The 19,264-nt window shown below is 46.1% G+C and overlaps 1 long non-coding RNA gene across 1 annotated transcript; it reads right to left on the reverse strand.

Annotated features, from left to right (window-relative positions):
• Positions 1-1,578: 1,578 nt before the first annotated feature.
• Positions 1,579-4,689, reverse strand: LOC308466500. The gene is made up of 2 exons (XR_013980853.1): positions 4,166-4,689; positions 1,579-1,925 (listed from the first exon to the last, which is right to left on the reverse strand). It is a non-coding gene; the product is annotated as an uncharacterized lncRNA (long non-coding RNA).
• Between the last annotated feature and the right edge of the window lie 14,575 nt (positions 4,690-19,264).

A 19,264-nucleotide genomic window follows, 5' to 3' on the forward strand; every position in this document is an offset into this window, starting at 1 on the left:
TGTTCATTCTGGGAAAAGGGATGATATTGTTGCTAATTTGCCTTCAAGGCATTCTTTTAGGGAGCAAATTATTTATTCAGCACCACAGCCAAAGAACATCTGCTCTCCAAACACCTGTGTTCAATACTGCTAGATGGCTGCAACTATATTGTGGAACTTGCTGGGCATGGAGCCTGAAACTCATGGCATGCAATCACAATACTGTCTGGTAACTCAGGTGGAGTCAAGGGGGGACAGAACCTAGTAGTGGTGAAGGCAGAGGATGGCTCCAGGCAGTTCAAGAGAAGAGCCTATTTGTGCCAGGAATGGAGCAGGTGGCAAAAAGCCAGTGGTGTAGTGTGGGGGGTGCAGGGGGGGCCGGCCGCACCGGGTGCAACATCTGGGGGTTAGAGTTAGGGGGCGCAAATCCACGGGTTAGGGGGCGCAAATCCACGGGTTGGGGGCGCAAATTACTTGCCTTGCCCTGGGTGCTGACAACCCACGCTATGCCACTGCAAAAAGCTATCTCAAAATAGTCTGCTCATGTGATTTGGCTTTTCACACTGGCCAGGATAGGGGGCTGTGAGACATGGGGAGGCAGTTTAGCCCTTCCCTAAAAGCGTCATGGTGCCAACAAAAACCACCTCTCTGAAGCTGCTGTTTCTCCCCATCTAGTTTGGCTTCTGAGAATTGTCTCCTGAGGACTGAAGAAAGATGGAGGAGCTTACCTCTAACTAATAATGAGAGTGAAGGAGATGTGACAGGGTGGTAGCAGGCCTCTCCCTTTTGTTTTCTACACCTAAACATTAGGAAGAACTTCCTGACAGTAAGAGCTGTTCGACAGTGGAATTTGCTGCCAAGGAGTGTGGTGGAGTCTCCTTCTTTGGAGGTCTTTAAGCAGAGGCTTGACAACCATATGTCAGGAGTGCTCTGATGGTGTTTCCTGCTTGGCAGGGGGTTGGACTCGATGGCCCTTGTGGTCTCTTCCAACTCTATGATTCTATGATTCTATGATTCTACTGTAGTTTCACTTAGCTCTAAGAACCTCTGGAGATGGCGTAGTAGCTGAGATTAGACATCTCCCGCCTCCTCAGTATAACTTCAAGGCAAGCTCCTCCAGGCAACTTCCCTCAGCAGTCAGGAGGGAGCCTTCTGAATTCTTAAAAGACTGAGCAAAGCTGCTTTTCAAATGGTGAGGCTTACATGGAGCCAAACTATCTTCTCTTCAGAACTTAACACATTGTGGTGAAACTATGGGAAGTGTCCCACTTCAGATTATAGGTGGGCGATTGCATGACTGAAAACTCCTCCTCCAAAAATAAACATCAAACCCTTCTGCGCATAGAAAACTAGGATATCTGTGAGGAAGCTATGCTGGAATTCTCTTGGACGTTTGGTTTTCTATGTGCAGGGGGAAGATTTCAAAAAACAAATCTGAGGTATTTTCCATCATGCAGTATCCTGCTTGTAATCAAACCGTTTTACCTCATGATTAGGTAGATCTTTCTAGAAAGCTTTCAAAGCCCAAGAGCCTATGACAAGGTGTCACCATGGGAGGATCAAAAGGCACACTTCTCACTTAGAACAAACTCTACAAGCTTTGGTCAGAGGTTTTATTGTTCTCGGGGGGCCATGAATGTGGAGGTGTGTGTAGCTGTTACAAAAGCCCCTGTTCTCCGGTGGAGCCCCAAAAGTCCCTGGACATGAGCGATGAAGCCATAGCTGCTTCTCAGAAGGCAATCATGAAGCACAAGTAGATGTTCATGTTGTCTTCATCCATTACCATTGCTAAGACTTCGGGCTCTATGTCACGCATAAAAAAAACAGCATGACACTGGCTGTGTTCAGAGAGACGGCTAAGTCCAGCAACATGTCCTTCACGGCCGCATTCCCCAGCAGTTGGGAGTCCTCGCTCTCAGCCATGTCGATCACCTCCATGCCTTCCCCTGTTGATGAAGCCACAAATGTTTCTTCCATCTTCCCCCCGCCTTAAACATAAAGGGGGAATCAAAAATCTCTTTTCTATGATTCTCACTCTTTCATTCACTCCGTGTGCTGACACTCCATCCTGCCCTTTCCCCTGAATTGTGTTTACATTCCCTTCTTAGGCTAAATCTAGACATGTAGTTAAAAAACCGGTGTGAAAATGCTTTTTAAAGAAATGTTCTAAATTATACGTATATTGAATTTCCCATTCACTCACCATCGCCAACTAGTGTTACATTTGTAACGTGCACTTAAAACACCCTTAAAACGTTATATTTGAGTCCCTTAGTTTATCCTGACGCTACCTCTAGCAAATTTGCATTGCGTTTTCATGAGAACCGAGTTTTCCTGAGAAAGTGGTTGTTTCAAGAGGAATGGAAATGTTTTGCAACACACGCACATGCATGCTACAATGTGGTGCATTTGATACAGCTATTTGCAGACGTGTCTCTCAGACTGTTGCTGCTTCACCCCTGGAGGCTGATGCGGAGGAAATAATTCTCCCTGCTGTGCCACATTGTACTGGCAGTTTCATTGCTCTCCTGCACTGCACAGAAAGCCTTTGGTCCAATCCAGCTGCAGTCAATGCACATGTATGCATGCCTATCTGAAAGCAATGCAGTGTGTGCTGATGGCACCCGTGGTTCAATGCACGAGGTGAATGCGCTCCCTCTTCCCCACCACGTTGACACCTCTCCAAACAATCTTTGCCCCCTTGTAAACAGCTGTGAACAAATTTATTTTATGGACACAAAAGTGCACCCCACCCCACTTCTGCTGGGCATGCCTATTTAGTTTTCTATGCATTCTAGCAATTGCCAGTTACTGGGGAACCACCGAATGCATCTCACGAAATCCTGGGGCACAGGAGAAATTCTGGGGCACAGAGTTCATACTTCACAATGGTTGTCCATTTCTAGGTAACGGGTGAGCAATCTGTCTTTAACGAAAGCATGACTGCCACAATCAATCTCCTTGAGGATTTTAGGACAAACCTGGGGTTCTCGTAGATAGATCCTGGCTTTTGAAAGCCACTGCCCGGTAAACAAGCCTGCACAACTTGTGACTCACATACCCTCCAACATTCCTCAGATGAAAATAGGGACATTTCTCACTCCCCTGCAACTGACCCTCCGAGACCCCCCGTTTTTTGCCGTCCCCCCACAGAGCATTTCCTATCAGAAGAAGGGTGAGTGCCACCATCCCTACACCAACAGGACACAGCACACACACCCTCCAACATCCTGAGAAAATCCCTTCATCCCAATTTTATTCCCAGGGCAGAGTTCCCTGGGAGGAGGGATTGTGAATCAAATAGGGGTCTCCTAGCAACTCAGCACACTTAACAAACTGGGGTTCCAGGATTCTTTGGGGGAATTCACAACTGTTTAACGGGATATGACCCTGCTTTAAGGGTATGGGGCCAGTGGGGCCACTTGCCTATCCAAATCTATCCAAATGTTGCTGAATATTTTGGAACAGCAGTAGCTGTTCTATAAGTGCCACACAATCCACTGTGAGATGAAACTTTCTATGAAACGTTTCAAAGGATTTTTTAATAGGCAACTCTTTCTGCCCATTTACCAGCACACCCTGCTTCCGCGTTCAGCCCAGGGAAAGCTATTGCAGATGGTGGGTGGAGCTGTGGTCTAAACCACTGAGTCTCTTGGGCTTGCCGATCAGAAGGTCGGCGGTTCGAATCCCTGCAACAAGGTGAGCCCCCGTTGCTCAGTCCCAGCTCCTGATAACCTAGCAGTTTGAAAGCATGCCAGTGCAAGTAGATAAATAGGTACCACTGTGGCAGGAAGGTAAACAGCGTTTCTGTGCGCTCTGGCTTTTGTCACGGTGTCCCGTTGCACCAGAAGCAGTTTAGTCATGCTAGCCACATGACCCTGAAAGCTGTCTGTGGACAAGTGCTGGCTCCTTCAGCCTGAAAGCGAGATGAGCGCCGAAACCCCACAGTCGCCTTTGACTGGACTTAACTGTCCAGGGGTCCTTTACCTATCAATATATGAAGACAGCTGGTGGGGGGAGGGGGACATTCCACATTCGTGGTGTGGGTTTTTTAGGCACAGGTTTTCACTCTCACTGTTGCCATCTTCCTACTGCTATGTCACCACCTTCTGTCTGTTTTGCCTCTGTTACTGACACCACTGATTTCTCAGGTTGCTATGCCCTGTGGCTCTATCATATTACTTACCTCCTCCCTGTCTCTTGTCCATGGTTGCTTGGAGGACAGCTTGGCTGATGAAGCCATCAGAGTAAACAAGGAAGTGGGTTGTGAAGAGCACAGCCAACAGGCCGATGGTACCCTCCAGGGACACCATTGGGACCAGATCACCCTTTCTCCACCTCTACCATTTGAAAGGACAGGAGACACCCCTCCTCATGGACCCCCTTGAGTTAATGAAGCACTGTGTCAGGTTTCTCACTCCTGAACAGGGCTCATGACATCACCAGACCTTTGTGACATAATACGAGCTCACACACTTCTTCTGCATGCCTCCAGTGAGCAGGATCACAAAGGGAAGGGGACAACAAATAATGAAAACGCAGTTGTCTTTGAACAGAAAAAATCTCAGAACAAAGAATGGGGCTGAGGTTTGGGCCAGGAAGACAACTGGCTGATGTTTATTATATGTAGATACCAATCCAACAGGAAGCGATCCAACATTTCTCCAATGAAAATAGGGGCACCCTATTCAATTGATATTAATATTATTATTAATAGCCTGCCCATCTGATTGGGTTGCCCCAGCCACTCTGGGCGGCTTCCAACAGATATAAAACATTAAACATTAAAAAACATCCCTATACAGGGCTGCCTTCAGATGTCTAAAGGTTGTATAGATACTTATCGCCTTGGTTTGGGGGTCGCTTAACTCCATACCCTCCAACATTTCACTGATGAAAACAGAGATGTCCTGGGGAAAGGGGGGCATTCCAGGATCAAATCAGGAACTGGGACAGCTTCTGTAAATCCAGGACTGTCCCTGGAAAATACGGACACTTGGAGGGTCTGTGTTCTTATTAAATTTTCAGAAACATGGAACTATAGCTGAACAACGGCACACATCCTGTTGATGCAGCTCCTGAAATCTCATAGAAAACTTGATGTAATCATTCTACTTCTCATGTCAGGAAAATCATCCCTCTACTAAATATCCCCACAACTAGGAGGCAGGGTTGTCCCCTGTAGTATTGCCATCTCTCAAAATAAAAGAATCTGGGGAGGTGGTGGTGGCAGCTGTTCATTTCCATGGGACTTGTGGAGGAAAGCATCTAGTTGGATGGTACCCATTGGGACTTTGAAAGACGAACACTTATTCACTAAGATAGCCTCCAGATGGTGCTCTAACATAGTAGATATGTTAGTCCTGGGAAAGGAGACTATCAGCAAGTGAATCAATACAGTACTGCTTTTTATTTACGTCTGACAGGCACCTCCTCTGTGATGCCTTGTTGCAGAGCATCATCTTTATTTTTTCGTGTCATCCCAGACTGAAAAAGATCTTGCATGATCTAGCCTAGGTCCTCTACTAAGCCTGTAGCCTAGGAAGACCCATAGTTCAGAGGGAGAGCATCTGCTTTGCATGTAGAAGGCCAGGGTTCAATCCCTCAGCCACCTCAGTTAGGGCTGGGGAAGTCCCCTGCCTGAAATGCAGACAGTCCACTGTGAACCAGTATAGACTAGACAATACTGAGCTAGACAACCAATAGACAGGAGCTGCAAGGTACACTTGGACAAAATTAGTCGAAAAACCCTCAAGACCACAAACTGGGTGGGAAGCTTCTCCAAGAGTCAATACTTTCTTTTTTGTAAAAACATATATTAATTTTTTCTGTTTTACATTTTAGAATGTTCATTTTAAAAAAGCTTAAAATATCAGTGACTTCGCTTCTTCTCTTTCCATGGTTCTTCTTGTTCTCTTCTTCTATATGTTAAGTCTGCAAGCTGCACATATTCCATCAGTTTAAGTTGCCATTCTTCTTTAGTTGGGACCTCACTTGTTTTCCATTTTTGGGCTAACAAAACACAGGCCACAGTAGTTGTTGTTTAGTCGATTAGTCGTGTCCGACTCTTCGTGACCCCATGGACCAGAGCACACCAGGCACTCCTGTCTTCCACTGCCTCCCGCAGTTTGGTCAAACTCATGCTGGTAGCTTCGAGAACACTGTCCAACCATCTCGTCCTCTGTCGTCCTCTTCTCCTTGTGCCCTCCATCTTTCCCAACATCAGGGTCTTTTCCAGGGAGACTTCTCTTCTCATGAGGTGGCCACAGTCTTGGAGCCTCAGCTTCAGGATCTGTCCTTCCAGTGAGCACTCAGGGCTGATTTCCTTCAGAATGGATAGGTTTGATCTTCTTGCAGTCCATGGGACTCTCAAGAGTCTCCTCCAGCACCAGAATTCAAAAGCATACATAAATAACCTTTTTTTTTTTTTGACACCTGGGAATCCCCAAAAGTCAATACTCATAGCTTCTTAAAAATGCAAGCCTTCTTCCTTCAGTTGTGGTAACATTAACCTTGCAGTTTCAAGCACATTAGCATTTTACTTGGTTGACATGACACCAGGTCTCTGACTGACAGCTGCCGATGTCTGGAAGCTTCTCATACAACTCCTGTAAACAGGAGCCACATTGGAAAGGGCAGGGTAATTCTGAGCATCCCTCCCACCACCTATTGGTTCCTTCCATTCCTGTCACATTCATGGTACAATATGGAGCAGGGGTGCCAATTTGAATAATTTTTTTTTTGCGGGGGGGGGGGGAGGTAAGCCCAATCCTGCATAATCGATCACAAGATACAGTGCTCACACACTATTTGAATGGGAATACCCATCAACTTTTGGGGAGGCAGCCCCCTCAAATATTTTATTGGGGAGATGGTGAAGGCACCTTGGCCACTATGATATGGAGCCAGTTGGCACAAGTCCGTATTCCAAAAAAAACTCTTAACTTCCTTTCAATAGGGAAAAAATTATGAAATGAGGGTATCTTAAAATGGAGGACAAGCAAGGATCCCTTGACCAGCAAGGATTTGTGGGGTAGGTTGCTCAGTGCTCTAGGGGAGGGAGAAATTGTATTGGTTGGCTAAAATACGGCTCAGTTAACAGGAATATTTTGTTTCCAATTCCTAATTCAACCCCATATTTCTAAAAATCCACAGGGTTTTTGCAGTTTGGTTTTCTAGCTTCCCCAAAAGACATCAGGCAGACATCACCTAGGTTGATTCAGGGGGACTCTGAGAGACATAAATATCAGAAAGAGACTATTTGGGTGATCTGGAAATCATTATCTGGCTATCCAGATATCAAGGAACACATAGGCCAGGAGAGTATCCGACATAGATGTTGCTGATTACAGTTCCCATTATCCTAGACCTTTGGCCATGCTGGCTGGAGCTAATGGGACTTATAGTCCAAAGGATGGAGAGCACCACTATTGGTTATAGGCTTATCAGCTGCAAAGGAGGACGGGATTCTTGTACCTTTAATAGCCAAGGAGAGAAAACGGAGACGAATTTTAGCAAGGGGAGGAAGAGTTTGGATTTGATATCCCACTTTATCACTACCCGAAGGAGTCTCAAAGCGGCTAACATTCTCCTTTCCCTTCCTCCCCCACAACAAACACTCTGTGAGGTGAGTGAGGCTGAGAGACTTCAGAGAAGTGTGACTAGCCCAAGGTCACCCAGCAGCTGCATGTGGAGGAGCGGAGACGCGAACCCGGTTCACCAGTTTATGAGTCTACCGCTCTTAACCACTACACCACACTGGCTCTCCAATTCCACTGGAATTGGTCTCATGCCTCCAAAACAGGCATAGGCAAACTCCGACCCTCCAGATGTTTGGGACTACAATTCCCATCATCCCTAGCTAACAGGACCAGTAGTCAGCGATGATGGGAATTGTAGTCCCAAACATCTGGAGGGCTGGAGTTTGCCTATGCCTGCTCCAAAACAACCTGCCCATGCTGCCCTTCCCTCTTCTGTTCAACAAGAAAAGGCATAGGAGCCTAGTTTTCATTTGAAGGTGGCCACTTTGCAAGCAACCCTGTTTGGCTTCTAGAACTTCTGCTCCAGATTTCAGGGCCAGCTTTTTCCCTCTTAATATCCGAAATGAGGTGTGTGCAGATGAGGCAGATGGGTTAATGCTCCCCCCGCCAGGGCAAACAAGCAGTCACATGAGCCTGTCGCCTAACGCAGTTCTCCGGTCCAGCGGAGCACAGAAGAGGTTATCGCCCTCCGCATCAAAACACTGTCCCCATCGAGCTCCTTGGGTGTAAGCTCATTCCCAAGAGTGGGCATGAAGACCCCCAGGCAAGAAGGAGCCAGTGAAGGGAAGAAGCAAATTGGAATGAAAGATCCTAATCGGCCTGCTTGCTAATCGGTGCCCAAGACTTGGCTCCTCGCAAAGGAGGAGGGGATTAGGCCAAGGAAAGACCTTTTCCACTTGCAGGGCAGAACTTGGGCAGAGAAGGGCATGGAGGACAAAGGAAGGGCAGGCAGAGAATTGCAGAGTTGGAAGGGATTCAATCATCTAGTCCAACCCCTTGCAACCCAGCGCTGGGACAAAAGAGATCGTAGAAAAATCACAGGCAAAGCTATTCTGTGACTAAAGATAAAGGAAAAGGAGCCCTGGATGGTTGAGTCCAGTCAAAGGCGACTATGGGGTTGCGGCGCTCATCTCACTTTCAGGCCGAGGGAGCTGGCTAAACCACTTCTGGCGCAACGGGACACCATGACGGAAACCAGAGCGTACGGAAACACCATTTACCTTCCCGCTGCAGCAGTACCTATTTATCTACTTGTACTGGTGTGCTTTCGAACTGCTAGGTTGGCAGGAGCTGGGACAGAGCAACGAGAGCTCACCCCGTCATGGGGATTCGAACCGCCGACCTTCTAATCAGCAAGCCCAAGAGGCTCAATGGTTTAGACCACAGCGCCACCCGTATCTCTGTAAACTTCATCTGTGACTACAGGTTTACAGGACAGGTTTAACAGCCTCCCTAAATCCAGGAAAGGAATGTTCTGATGAACAGGGCAAGCCAGAGGTAGCAGCGCCTGGTTCCTTTGTAAAACTGGGATGGCGGAGGAGCAGGTGGGCTCCACTCCACAATGCAGGTATTATTTGATTTGAGTCCCCAGTGCAAATACCCAATCGGGTACTGTTCACATGATCTTCCCCTGCTTTTTGAGTGGGAAGAATCACCCACAGTGGGCTTCCATGTGGCTTTCGTATCATTCCTCCACATCATGCTGTCGCAGCTGAATGTACAAACCCAGGCCCCAGCAAGGAACTGTTGTCAGTCAGAAAAAGCAGAAGTTGTGTATTGTCAGGATGGATGATAGTGCGGACATGCTTAGAATTCCCCCAGCGAAAGAAATTAGAATAGCCGAAGCAGAGGAACCTTCAGTGAGTTGCCCCGAGGCTGCGAAATGAGCTGCCAAAACAGATACAATCTCTGTCAGTCTCTTTAACACACTCGAAAAATGTATTTGCTTTTAACCTTTATAAATTGCCTTTCGACTGATTGTATCCAAGACAGTAGAGAACAGCAGCGTGAAAACAGCTTGATAGTTTAAAATGGCAGCATGTCAGAACAATTCGTTAGAATAAATATTGCAACCGAATGAAAATCTGTAAATGGAAAGGTTAGTGTTCACCAGATGCTTGGAAATGCACAGAGTAGGGCACAGGTGGGCTTTTTATTTTTATTTTAAAGGGGAGCCTGTTTGTTGAGATGGTTTTGGAGATGTCTACTTTCTACCCAAATGGATCAAGCATGCAACCTTAGTGGCTGGGGCAACCCAGTTAGATGGGTGGGGTATAAAATAATAATAATAATAATAATAATAATAATAATAATAATAGGCAATGCCGCCTTAGATAGTACACCCCTGTTTTCATAGGAGAAATGTTGGCGTGTATGCAGGAGTGGCCTGGGGTAGGGAAGGGAACACAGACATGGGCTGCTGCTGAAAATGTAATGATTTGTAGCGATTCGGCTGTTTTCTGCAATTGCCACCAAACTTACCACAACGTTCTGGAAAAAAGTACAGCACAGATAACTGGGAGTGGTGAGAGGTGCTGCCCCGCGGCACTGCGGCTGCTCTCATGTCACTGAGTACACTGCGAGGTCTCTGCGGTCATTCTTCCTGAGGCAGGCAGTCCCTCACATTTCTGCGTCTTGCTTATTACTATTATCAAGGTGTTACACACACTGTACTGCCAGAATCTATTTTTAATACCTGACCTGTGCATTCTAAGCCTTGCCAAACAGGCTGACTATTCCTTGTCTCGAGCAGAGAGCTTCGCTCCCTCCAGGCCATTGCAACATTAATGCTCTTCTTGGAGGAGGTTTGAGTCGCAGTTTAGTTGCCAAGTTTCCCTTATTTTATGCCAGAGATTACCACCTTGTATGTCCTCAGCAAAAACTCTAATCTGCATAAAACCGTTGGGGGGCTAAGAGTAATCAAGTTCTGCAAGTTAGGTTGGAGTCTACGGGCAGTAAGGGGTTCTGGAGCACACAGATACATGCACAAAATCCACACAAGAGCTGTAACACTGAAGCATAGACTATCTCTGTTTCCTAGTGTTCAGATCTTCCCTATTAGGGAAATCACAGGCCAAGGCTTTACAACACATTGATTATAATTGACAGAACCTCCAAGAACCTGATGAATTCACTTCAGGGCTGGATCTGGCCTGTAAGCAGTGCTATTCCTCCCCGCTCCCCAAAAGTGCTGGGATTCTGCCCTTGTTCTTTTATAATGGCAATGGCGCCCACCTGAGAGGTGCCTTAACTGAGTTCTGGCAGGTTCCAGATGAACCCCCCCCCCCCCCGTAGAATGCCCTTTGTTTGTTCTGTGGGATTTCTGGAGTTATGCAACCCCCGAGCCAAGGAGATAAGTAACTATACAACCTTTAGAAAACATCTGAAGGCAGCCCTGTAGAGGGAAGTTTTTAAACGTTTAATGTTTTATTATATTTTTATGTATGTTGGAAGCCGCCCAGAGTGGCTGGGGCAACCCAGTCAGATAAGCGGGCTAATAATAATAATAATAATAATAATAATAGACTTCCACATTTTCATTAGAAGCCCGATTCTTTCTCACTCGCTCTCTTTCACTTACACACATACACACAATTGGCCTGTCACTATGATGTCAAGATTTATTTGTTCTACTGTACCTTTTCTGTTTTGTTCTAGTCCTGGCCCTCACCCCCAACCCCCTTTCGTTGTTTCTACATCCGAATTGGCTTTTACTGCTAGCTGATTCAAATTTTATTATGCAGCTTGACCATCCATGAGGTCTTCAATTTCTTCTGGCCTCAGAATAACATTGAGATGGTTATAATGGCCCTGAAGGAGAAAGTACTTGGCAATGCCGCCTCCTCCAAAACACTAATGTATGAAATCAACAAGAAATCACATCTGAGACCTCGGCTGATGTGTGGTCGTTAATAGATATTGAACTGGCAAAAGTGTACAAAATACGCTCCATATTTCTTCTAAATACCCTCTAGTCCAGGGGTCAGCAACCTTTTTCAGCAGGGGGCCGGTCCACTGTCCCTCAGACCTTGTGGGGGGCCGGACTATATTTTGAAAAAAATAATGAATTCCTATACCCCACAAATAACCAGAGATGCATTTTAAATAAAAGGACACATTCTACTCATGTGAAAACACGCTGATTCCTGGACTGTCCACAGGCTGGATTTAGAAGGCGATTGGGCCGGATCTGGCCCCTGGGCCTTAGGTTGCCTACCCATGCCTAGTCTATGAGTTACACTGCTGTACCACAACGTGCAATAAATATGATTTCTATGCATCGCTAAGCCTATTGCCCAATGTGACTCCCCTGACCATTGTGTTCTTAGGAATGTTAAGGCCCATTGGCCCTATCTAATCTGATCTAGCCTTTCTAGAATTTTATCCCTCACTCATCACAACAGTCCCTCTGTTTGGCTTTGTGCTGAGATCATTTGCCTGAGAGTCTTGCTCCAGGAAACAATATAATCTAGACGGGTTATTTTTGCTGCTGCTTCATTCCAACGGTGATGACAGAATCCAAAAAGGTGAAGTTTAGCTGGGAAATCAGAGGTCAGCCAGTTCTTGGCCTTGTTGGCCTCAGATCTTGCCGCCATGTTAACACAGAAGCTTAAGATGGCCGAAAAGAAAAAGAAATATGGGAGGAAATGCACATCGAGGAAAGAAGATGAAAGAGGACACAGAACTAGGCAACCAAAGTTGCATAGGCTAGCTTATATGTACATGTGGAAGTGAAGAAATGGTTACTATAATTTTAATGGAAATTCAGTTCGTATCAAAATAAGGTGGAAGGCTCTGACCAGACGCTGTGGTTCAGGTGATGACCATTGATGGGCAACTTCAAGGCCTCTGCTCTCCTTACGGTTCTTTCTCTTTAAACAGGAATTGGACCAAACAGTCTACCAAATAGAGGACTTGTTCAATCAAGAAGACTGTCCTCTGACAACTTTTGAAAAAAAGAAACTATTTGCAGAGGCAGAGCAAGGTCATGTCATTTCCCCTCCCCATTGACAGCTTGGGAGTCGTGGGCGCTGAGTTTCATCCCCCTCAGAGATAACACCCCGGGGGTCCGCCCCCCGCCCCGTGGAGCGATTCAGGGCTTGGCATTTTACTGTCCCGAGTCCCCTCAAGTCTCCTTCTGCTACCTTCAGGAATCTCCCCGTTACGTAACACCCTTCTTTGCTTTGAACATAGAAGGGGACAACGACGTAAGGCAGAAACCAGTAAATAACAGAACCGCACATATCTCACGATCCCCCCCTAAAAAACTTGATTAAAAAGCTCTCCTCGGTGCCTCCCCCTCCCACATGTTACTTTGGAGAGCCTCCACCACTCCATTTGGTTTATATGCTGTTTGCACATGCACCTTGACCAGAGTTGCTACAAGCTGCCATAGCTGCAACTTCCATCCGTACCATCCTGCGACGGAAAGCAAAACCTCCTCCCCAGGGTGGGGACCGCGCTGTGCCTCCTGTCGAGCGAGGCAAGTTCGCTGGCGGCGCGAGAATGTGACCTAAGGCAGAAGAAGCAGAAGGCAGGTTCCGGGTGCCAAAGAGGTCACACGGAATTTCCTCCCCGGAGGTGTCTGGCTGACAAATCCGTCAAGCGCGCCTGGGAGGAAAAGGGCTGCACGGTGGGGCTTCGCAGCAAAACTGAGTGCGCGCAAAAATTGCATGTGCAAGCGGCAACCTGTTCCGTGTCCGCTGCCGAGCGGAGCCTCCTTCTCTCTCCCTCTCTCTTTCCCCAACCCCATCAAGCTGCTGTGCTCATGTTACAGAGCAGACTCGAAAGGAAAAGGAAAAAAGCAGCTCCGGCGCTTGGCGTGTCTGGCTGAACATCCAGTTCTCAGCACCACTGGCCGGAGGTGGAGCTATCTGCTCTGGCACCTGGAGCAGCGCACATGCTGTGCAGCCAGGGGAGGCCAGCCGCCAGTGGCGAGCGTCCCAGGGGGGCAGCGGGGCGATATCACCCCACCTCAGGGATGACACCTGGGGCGGACCGCACCCTCCGCACCCCCCTTACTCCGCCAGTGACTATCTGACCCCAGAGCCATCTGAAGACAAGTTTTTATATATAGTCGTACCTTGGAAGTCAAATGGAAGCCGTTCTGGAAGTCTATTTGACTTCCAAAACGTTTGGAAACCAAATTGCGGCTTCGGATTGGAAGCCGTGGAAATCCCGCCGGATGTTCAGGTTCCAAAAGAATGTTCGCAAACCGGAACAATCACTTCCAGGTTTGTGGTGTTCAGGAGCCAAAACGTCCAGGTACCAAGGCTTTTGGGATCCAAGGTACAACTGTATGTTGGAAGCTGCCCAGAGTGCTGGGGCAACCCAGTAGTAAAATTATCATTATGGAATGGGACGCCCCTATTTTCCTCAGAGAAATGTTGGAGGGCATGGAACTGCTGCTCTCTGTAAAGCAGCAAACATGACCTCCCTAATCTTCATTATATATATATTTTAGGCACCAGACAAAAACATTCCTCTTCAACCAGGCCTTTGCCTGATTCCTATCCTACAGCCTTTTAAAATCTGTCTGTGGGAAGGGGAGTTTTTATTTTGATGTTTTGGTTTAGAAATTATTTACTTTTGTTTTAGCTTGTATTTCATTCTGTGAACCACCCTGAAATATTTTGATGAAGGGAGGTATCTAAATTTAATAAGCAAGCAAGCAAGCAAGCAGGCAAACTTTACCTATTTTTTTTAAAAAACCAAAAGCAGCTACAGACACCTGCATTTGAAGGGAAGGGAGGGTGGAAGACAGAAGAACAGCTGCTTAAAAAAAATGAGCACCTTGAATTAGGCCCAGAAACCAGTTGGCAACCAGTTGCAGCTGTTTTAAAACAGGGGTTTATATTAGATTTATATCAGATATGCAGATGACACATCCTTGATGGCAGAAAGTGAGGAGGAATTAAAGAACCTTTTATTGAGGGTGAAAGAGGAGAGCGCAAAATATGGTCTGAAGCTCAACATCAAAAAAGTGAAGATCATGGCCACTGGTCCCATCACCTGGCAAATAGAAGGGGAAGAAATGGAGGCAGTGAGAGATTTTACTTTCTTGGGCTCCATGATCACTGAAGATGGTGACAGTAGTCATGAAATTAAAAGACGCCTGCTTCTTGGGAGAAAAGCAATGACAAACCTAGACAGCATCTTAAAAAGTAGAGACATCACCTTGCCAACAAAGGTCCATATAGTAAAAGCTATGGTTTTCCCAGTAGTGATGTATGGAAGTGAGAGCTGGACCATAAAGAAGGCTGATCGCCGAAGAATGGATGCTTTTGAATTATGGTGCTGGAGAAGACTCTTGAGAGTCCCATGGACTGCAAGAAGATCAAACTTATCCATTCTGAAGGAAATCAGCCCTGAGTGCTCGCTGGAAGGACAGATCCTGAAGCTGAGGCTCCAAGACTGTGGCCACCTCATGAGAAGAGAAGACTCCCTGGAAAAGACCCTGATGTTGGGAAAGATTGAGGGCACAAGGAGAAGGGGACGACAGAGGATGAGATGGTTGGATAGTGTTCTCGAAGCTACCAGCATGAGTTTGACCAAACTGTGGGAGGCAGTGGAAGACAGAAGTGCCTGGCGTGCTCTGGTCCAGGGGGTCACGAAGAGTCGGACATGACTAAACGACTAAACAAGTAAACAACAACAATTATGAGATTTAAAAGGAAACCCCAGCCACTAATCTGGCTGCTGCATTTTAGACTTAAGAGGAACGTGGAGAAGAGACTGTATGAAATTTCAGGTTGGGATAGGATCCTGAGATGCCTTCATTTACCCTTGCGTTAGCCAAGAGCTGAGCTGTTTAGCAGATGAACTGTGTTGATCAACACTAGGATCTTGCTAACTCACAATTTGATATTTTTAAAAAAGGGCTGCAGTTTTCTTTGTACAATGTGCCAGTATGCATTGTTTTGTGGTGTGTGTGTGTGTGTGTGAGAGAGAGAGAGAGAGAGAGAGAGAGAGAGAGAGAGATCCTGCTCCATTCCTCTCCATTTGCCAGTGCTGGACTGTTGCTCTAGTCCACAGTTCCTTGCATAGTTGAGCAGTCTGTATGCAGCCAGCTGATGCAAGCATCCCTACATGTTTACCTATGCAACACATTATTGGCGCTGGCTTGGGGCCCCAGGGTAAGTTCTGAGAGAGGTGTGCGTGTGTTCCAAGTTCAAAACATTTGAGAAACACAGCTTTCAGCAGAATTGGGTGATAACTCTGCATGCCAGTCATTGGTTCTGCTGACTAGGTGGGGCAAGGTGGGCTGGCTGTGAAGTTGCTGACCATGTGCCTTAGGATAAACTCGGTGACACCAAAGGGTTTAGTGTGGAAAATGCCTTTGGGTCATCTGAGGATGCTCAAATGGAAACAACTACCCCCTATTATTTCTCTGCTAGGCACTGTTCCAGCCGTAGACCCTGGTGAGCGTCTGATGTGACCTTGTCCACCTATTTCTGCACAGTTCGTTCGTTCGAGGTTTAGGCTCTATAGGTGTCCTCTCCCTTTAACCCTTGCATAAAAGAGGCACAGCTTTTCTCAAAGACCTGCGCCCCTTCTATGCATTTGATCACCCTAGCTGCTCTGAGTTGGGGTCCTGTCAACAAAACACAGAATGTGCAGTCTCAGTGAACTATAAATACAAGGTGTGACTGAAAAGTTTTGTGAATGGTCACAGAAATCGGACAGCAAGAAATATTTGAACACACATGCCTTACAGGCCCCCCTCTGATACAGTGGTACCTCAGGTTAAGTACTTAATTTGTTCCGGAGATCCGCACTTAACCTGAAACTGTTCTTAACCTGAAGCACCACTTTAGCTAATGGGGCCTCCTGCTGCTGCCGTGCTGCCGGAGCACGATTTCTGTTCTCATCCTGAAGCAAAGTACTTAACCCGAGGTACTATTTCTGGGTTAGAGGAGTCTGTAACCTGAAGCATATGTAACCTGAAGCGTATGTAACCTGAGGTACCACTGTACAATGCACCATTGACAACATTCGTAGAACTGTTGGTAACCTCTGGAGAAGTCCTCTTTTCACGCTGCTTTCAGTTCCCTCGTCACAGCAGCTTGGACGTGTGAAATGTTGGAAAGTATGTGCCCTTTCAGTGCAGATTTCAGTTTTGGAAAAAGAAAGAAATCTGATGGGGCCAGATGGGGAGAATATGGAGGATGGGACAACTCAGTAACCTCAGTAACGATTTCATGCGGAATATGCAATTCTTCCGCCATCATTCGGATGGACAAACGCCGATCCCGCATCAGTAACTCACAAACTCTGTTGAAATTTGCCACTGTTCTGCTCATCGGCAGTCTGCCAGACTGAGGGTAATCTTCGATGGTTTGCCGCCCTTCACGGAAACGCTTAAACTACTCATAAACTGTCTTTCAAGTTGCAGCTTCATCTCCGTAGACAATTGTGAGCATTTTGTGGGTTTTCGAGGCCGATTGTATTTTGGAATATTTCTCGCTGTCCGATTTCTGTGACCATTCACTGAACCTTCTGGTCACACCTTGTAGACAACTACAACAGCAGCAAAAAAGTCATCAAAATGAAACGTTGATGGGTTTTCAAAAGTAAGCACATTCAAACCCCAAGTATTCAGCAGCAGAAAGAAAGCGGGAAGGGAGAAGTTAATAAAGGCTGTTGATCTTGCCTGTTGTCTTTGTCCATGGAGTTTTCTTGGCAGGGATACTGGAGTGGCTTGCCGGTTCCTGCTCTAGGTGGGTCACATTTGGTCAAAACTCTCCACTATGACCTGTCCATCTTGGGTGGCCCTGCATGGCATAGCTCATAGCTTCTCTGAGTTATTCTGATCTTACTCTGAGTTACTCTGATCGCCAAACAATTGATGCTTTTGAATTATGGTGCTGGAGGAGACTCTTGAGAGTCCCATGGACTGCAAGAAGATCAAACACATCCATTCTGAAGGAAAGCAGCCCTGAGTGCTCACTGGAAGGACAGATCCTGAAGCTGAGGCTCCAAGACTTTGGCCACCTCATGAGAAGAGAAGACTCCCTGGAAAAGACACGGATGTTGGGAAAGATGGAGGGCACAAGGAGAAGGGGACAACAGAGGATGAGATGGTTGGACAGTGTTCTTGAAGCTACCAGCATGAGTCTGACCAAACTGCGGGAGGCAGTGGAAGACAGGAGTGCCTGGCGTGCTCTGGTCCATGGGGTCACGAAGAGTCGGACAAGACTAAACGACTAAACAACAACAACATTGATCTCGCTGGGTATAATCTCCATGAGATGCAAGCTTGCTCTGTAGTTAGCTTGGGGATAGGCCATAGCTAGGTAGAGCATCTATCTCTGCCAGTCGTTATAATCAACATTGAGACAGATGGACCAATTGTCTGACTTGGTATAAAGTAACTTTCTGTGTTCCTAGTCCTATGTTTATTTCTCCAAATGAGTTTTGAAAGATCGGCAAACAATTTGCATGCAGATTATGGTAGTGTAAGTTTGTTAACTTTTCTATATCAGGAAGACCAAGATGGCAAACTTGATGGCATTGATAAAAGATCCAAATTTGGAATCTTTTAAAGAAGACTGAAAACCCCTTCTGGTCCATATAAAAAGTTGCTTCCCATACGTGAAGATCACAGTGGGGTCCGAAGTGTAAGAAAATAGCAGAATATATTAAGAAACATTTTAAAGAGGGTGAAATTAGATAAGGCGGAACCTTAACCTGCAATTGTATGTAATTTGATTTATGAACATTGATGTTTGCTGAGCAGGAAGTCACTAGTTGTTGCTGAATTGGAATACAATTGTTGAGTAAACAACTTTCTATACGGCGAAAATAATAAAATACTATTACAAAAAAGGAAGACCAAAATAGGTATTTATTTCAGGGAGAAATAAAGACATAATCTGAGCCTTGCTGGGCGCTAGTGTGTTGAGTTAAAAAAAACACCACACCTCTTGCTTTTTAAAGCCTTCTTGTTTTGCTTAGGAGAAAACGACAAATACCCTGCTTGCTCCACAAGAGGGCAGCAGTCCCCCTCATGATGTGCTGAGTGGCTTTGTCACACAGGACCAGAATAGTGGCATTTTGCAGGGCTGCATTTTCCAGAAACAAAACCACCTTAGAGATGTGATCTTGTCAGTTCTCATAAGCAGGGTCAAGTAGGGGCACTTGTGTCAGGCACACAGCTGTGGTCTAAAAGCAGAAGGAAAACGGTGGCAACCAATCCAGCCACTAATTGGCAATGAATCCTGATCGATGCATGCTAACAGCTTATTTATTCGTCTTGGGTTGGGGCATTGTTGAGGGGGTTTTCATTGGAGGGGGTATTGTTGCAGATGATACAATATTTTTGTATCTTTATTTTGGATTTATGTGGAAATTGTTCAATTTGGTTGTGTGCTTTTTGAAGTTTTGTTTATTATTTATAACTGCTTTTATGTTTGTAGTTATGTGTTTTTTTCATACGTTGTAAGCCGCCTTGAGCATAGTTTTCACTTTGGAAAGGCGACATACAAATAAAATAATTGATTGATTGAATGACACATCTTGTGATGTACAGTCACACCTCCGGTTAAATAATAATAATAATAATATCTTTATTGTCATTGCCTCCTTCGGGGACAACGAAATTACTTGACTGCTCCATAAAAACACTAATTAAACAATACAGTATAATACAGCAAGGGAGATTAGATGACTTTCAAAGTCCGGGCTTCCCATTCAGGGCCGAGATCGCTCTGGAGAAGAAGCTGTTCTTAAGACGGCTCGTTCTT

Source organism: Podarcis pityusensis (assembly GCF_964106645.2).
Source record: "Podarcis pityusensis genome assembly, chromosome: 17".
NCBI lineage: Eukaryota > Metazoa > Chordata > Lepidosauria > Squamata > Lacertidae > Podarcis > Podarcis pityusensis.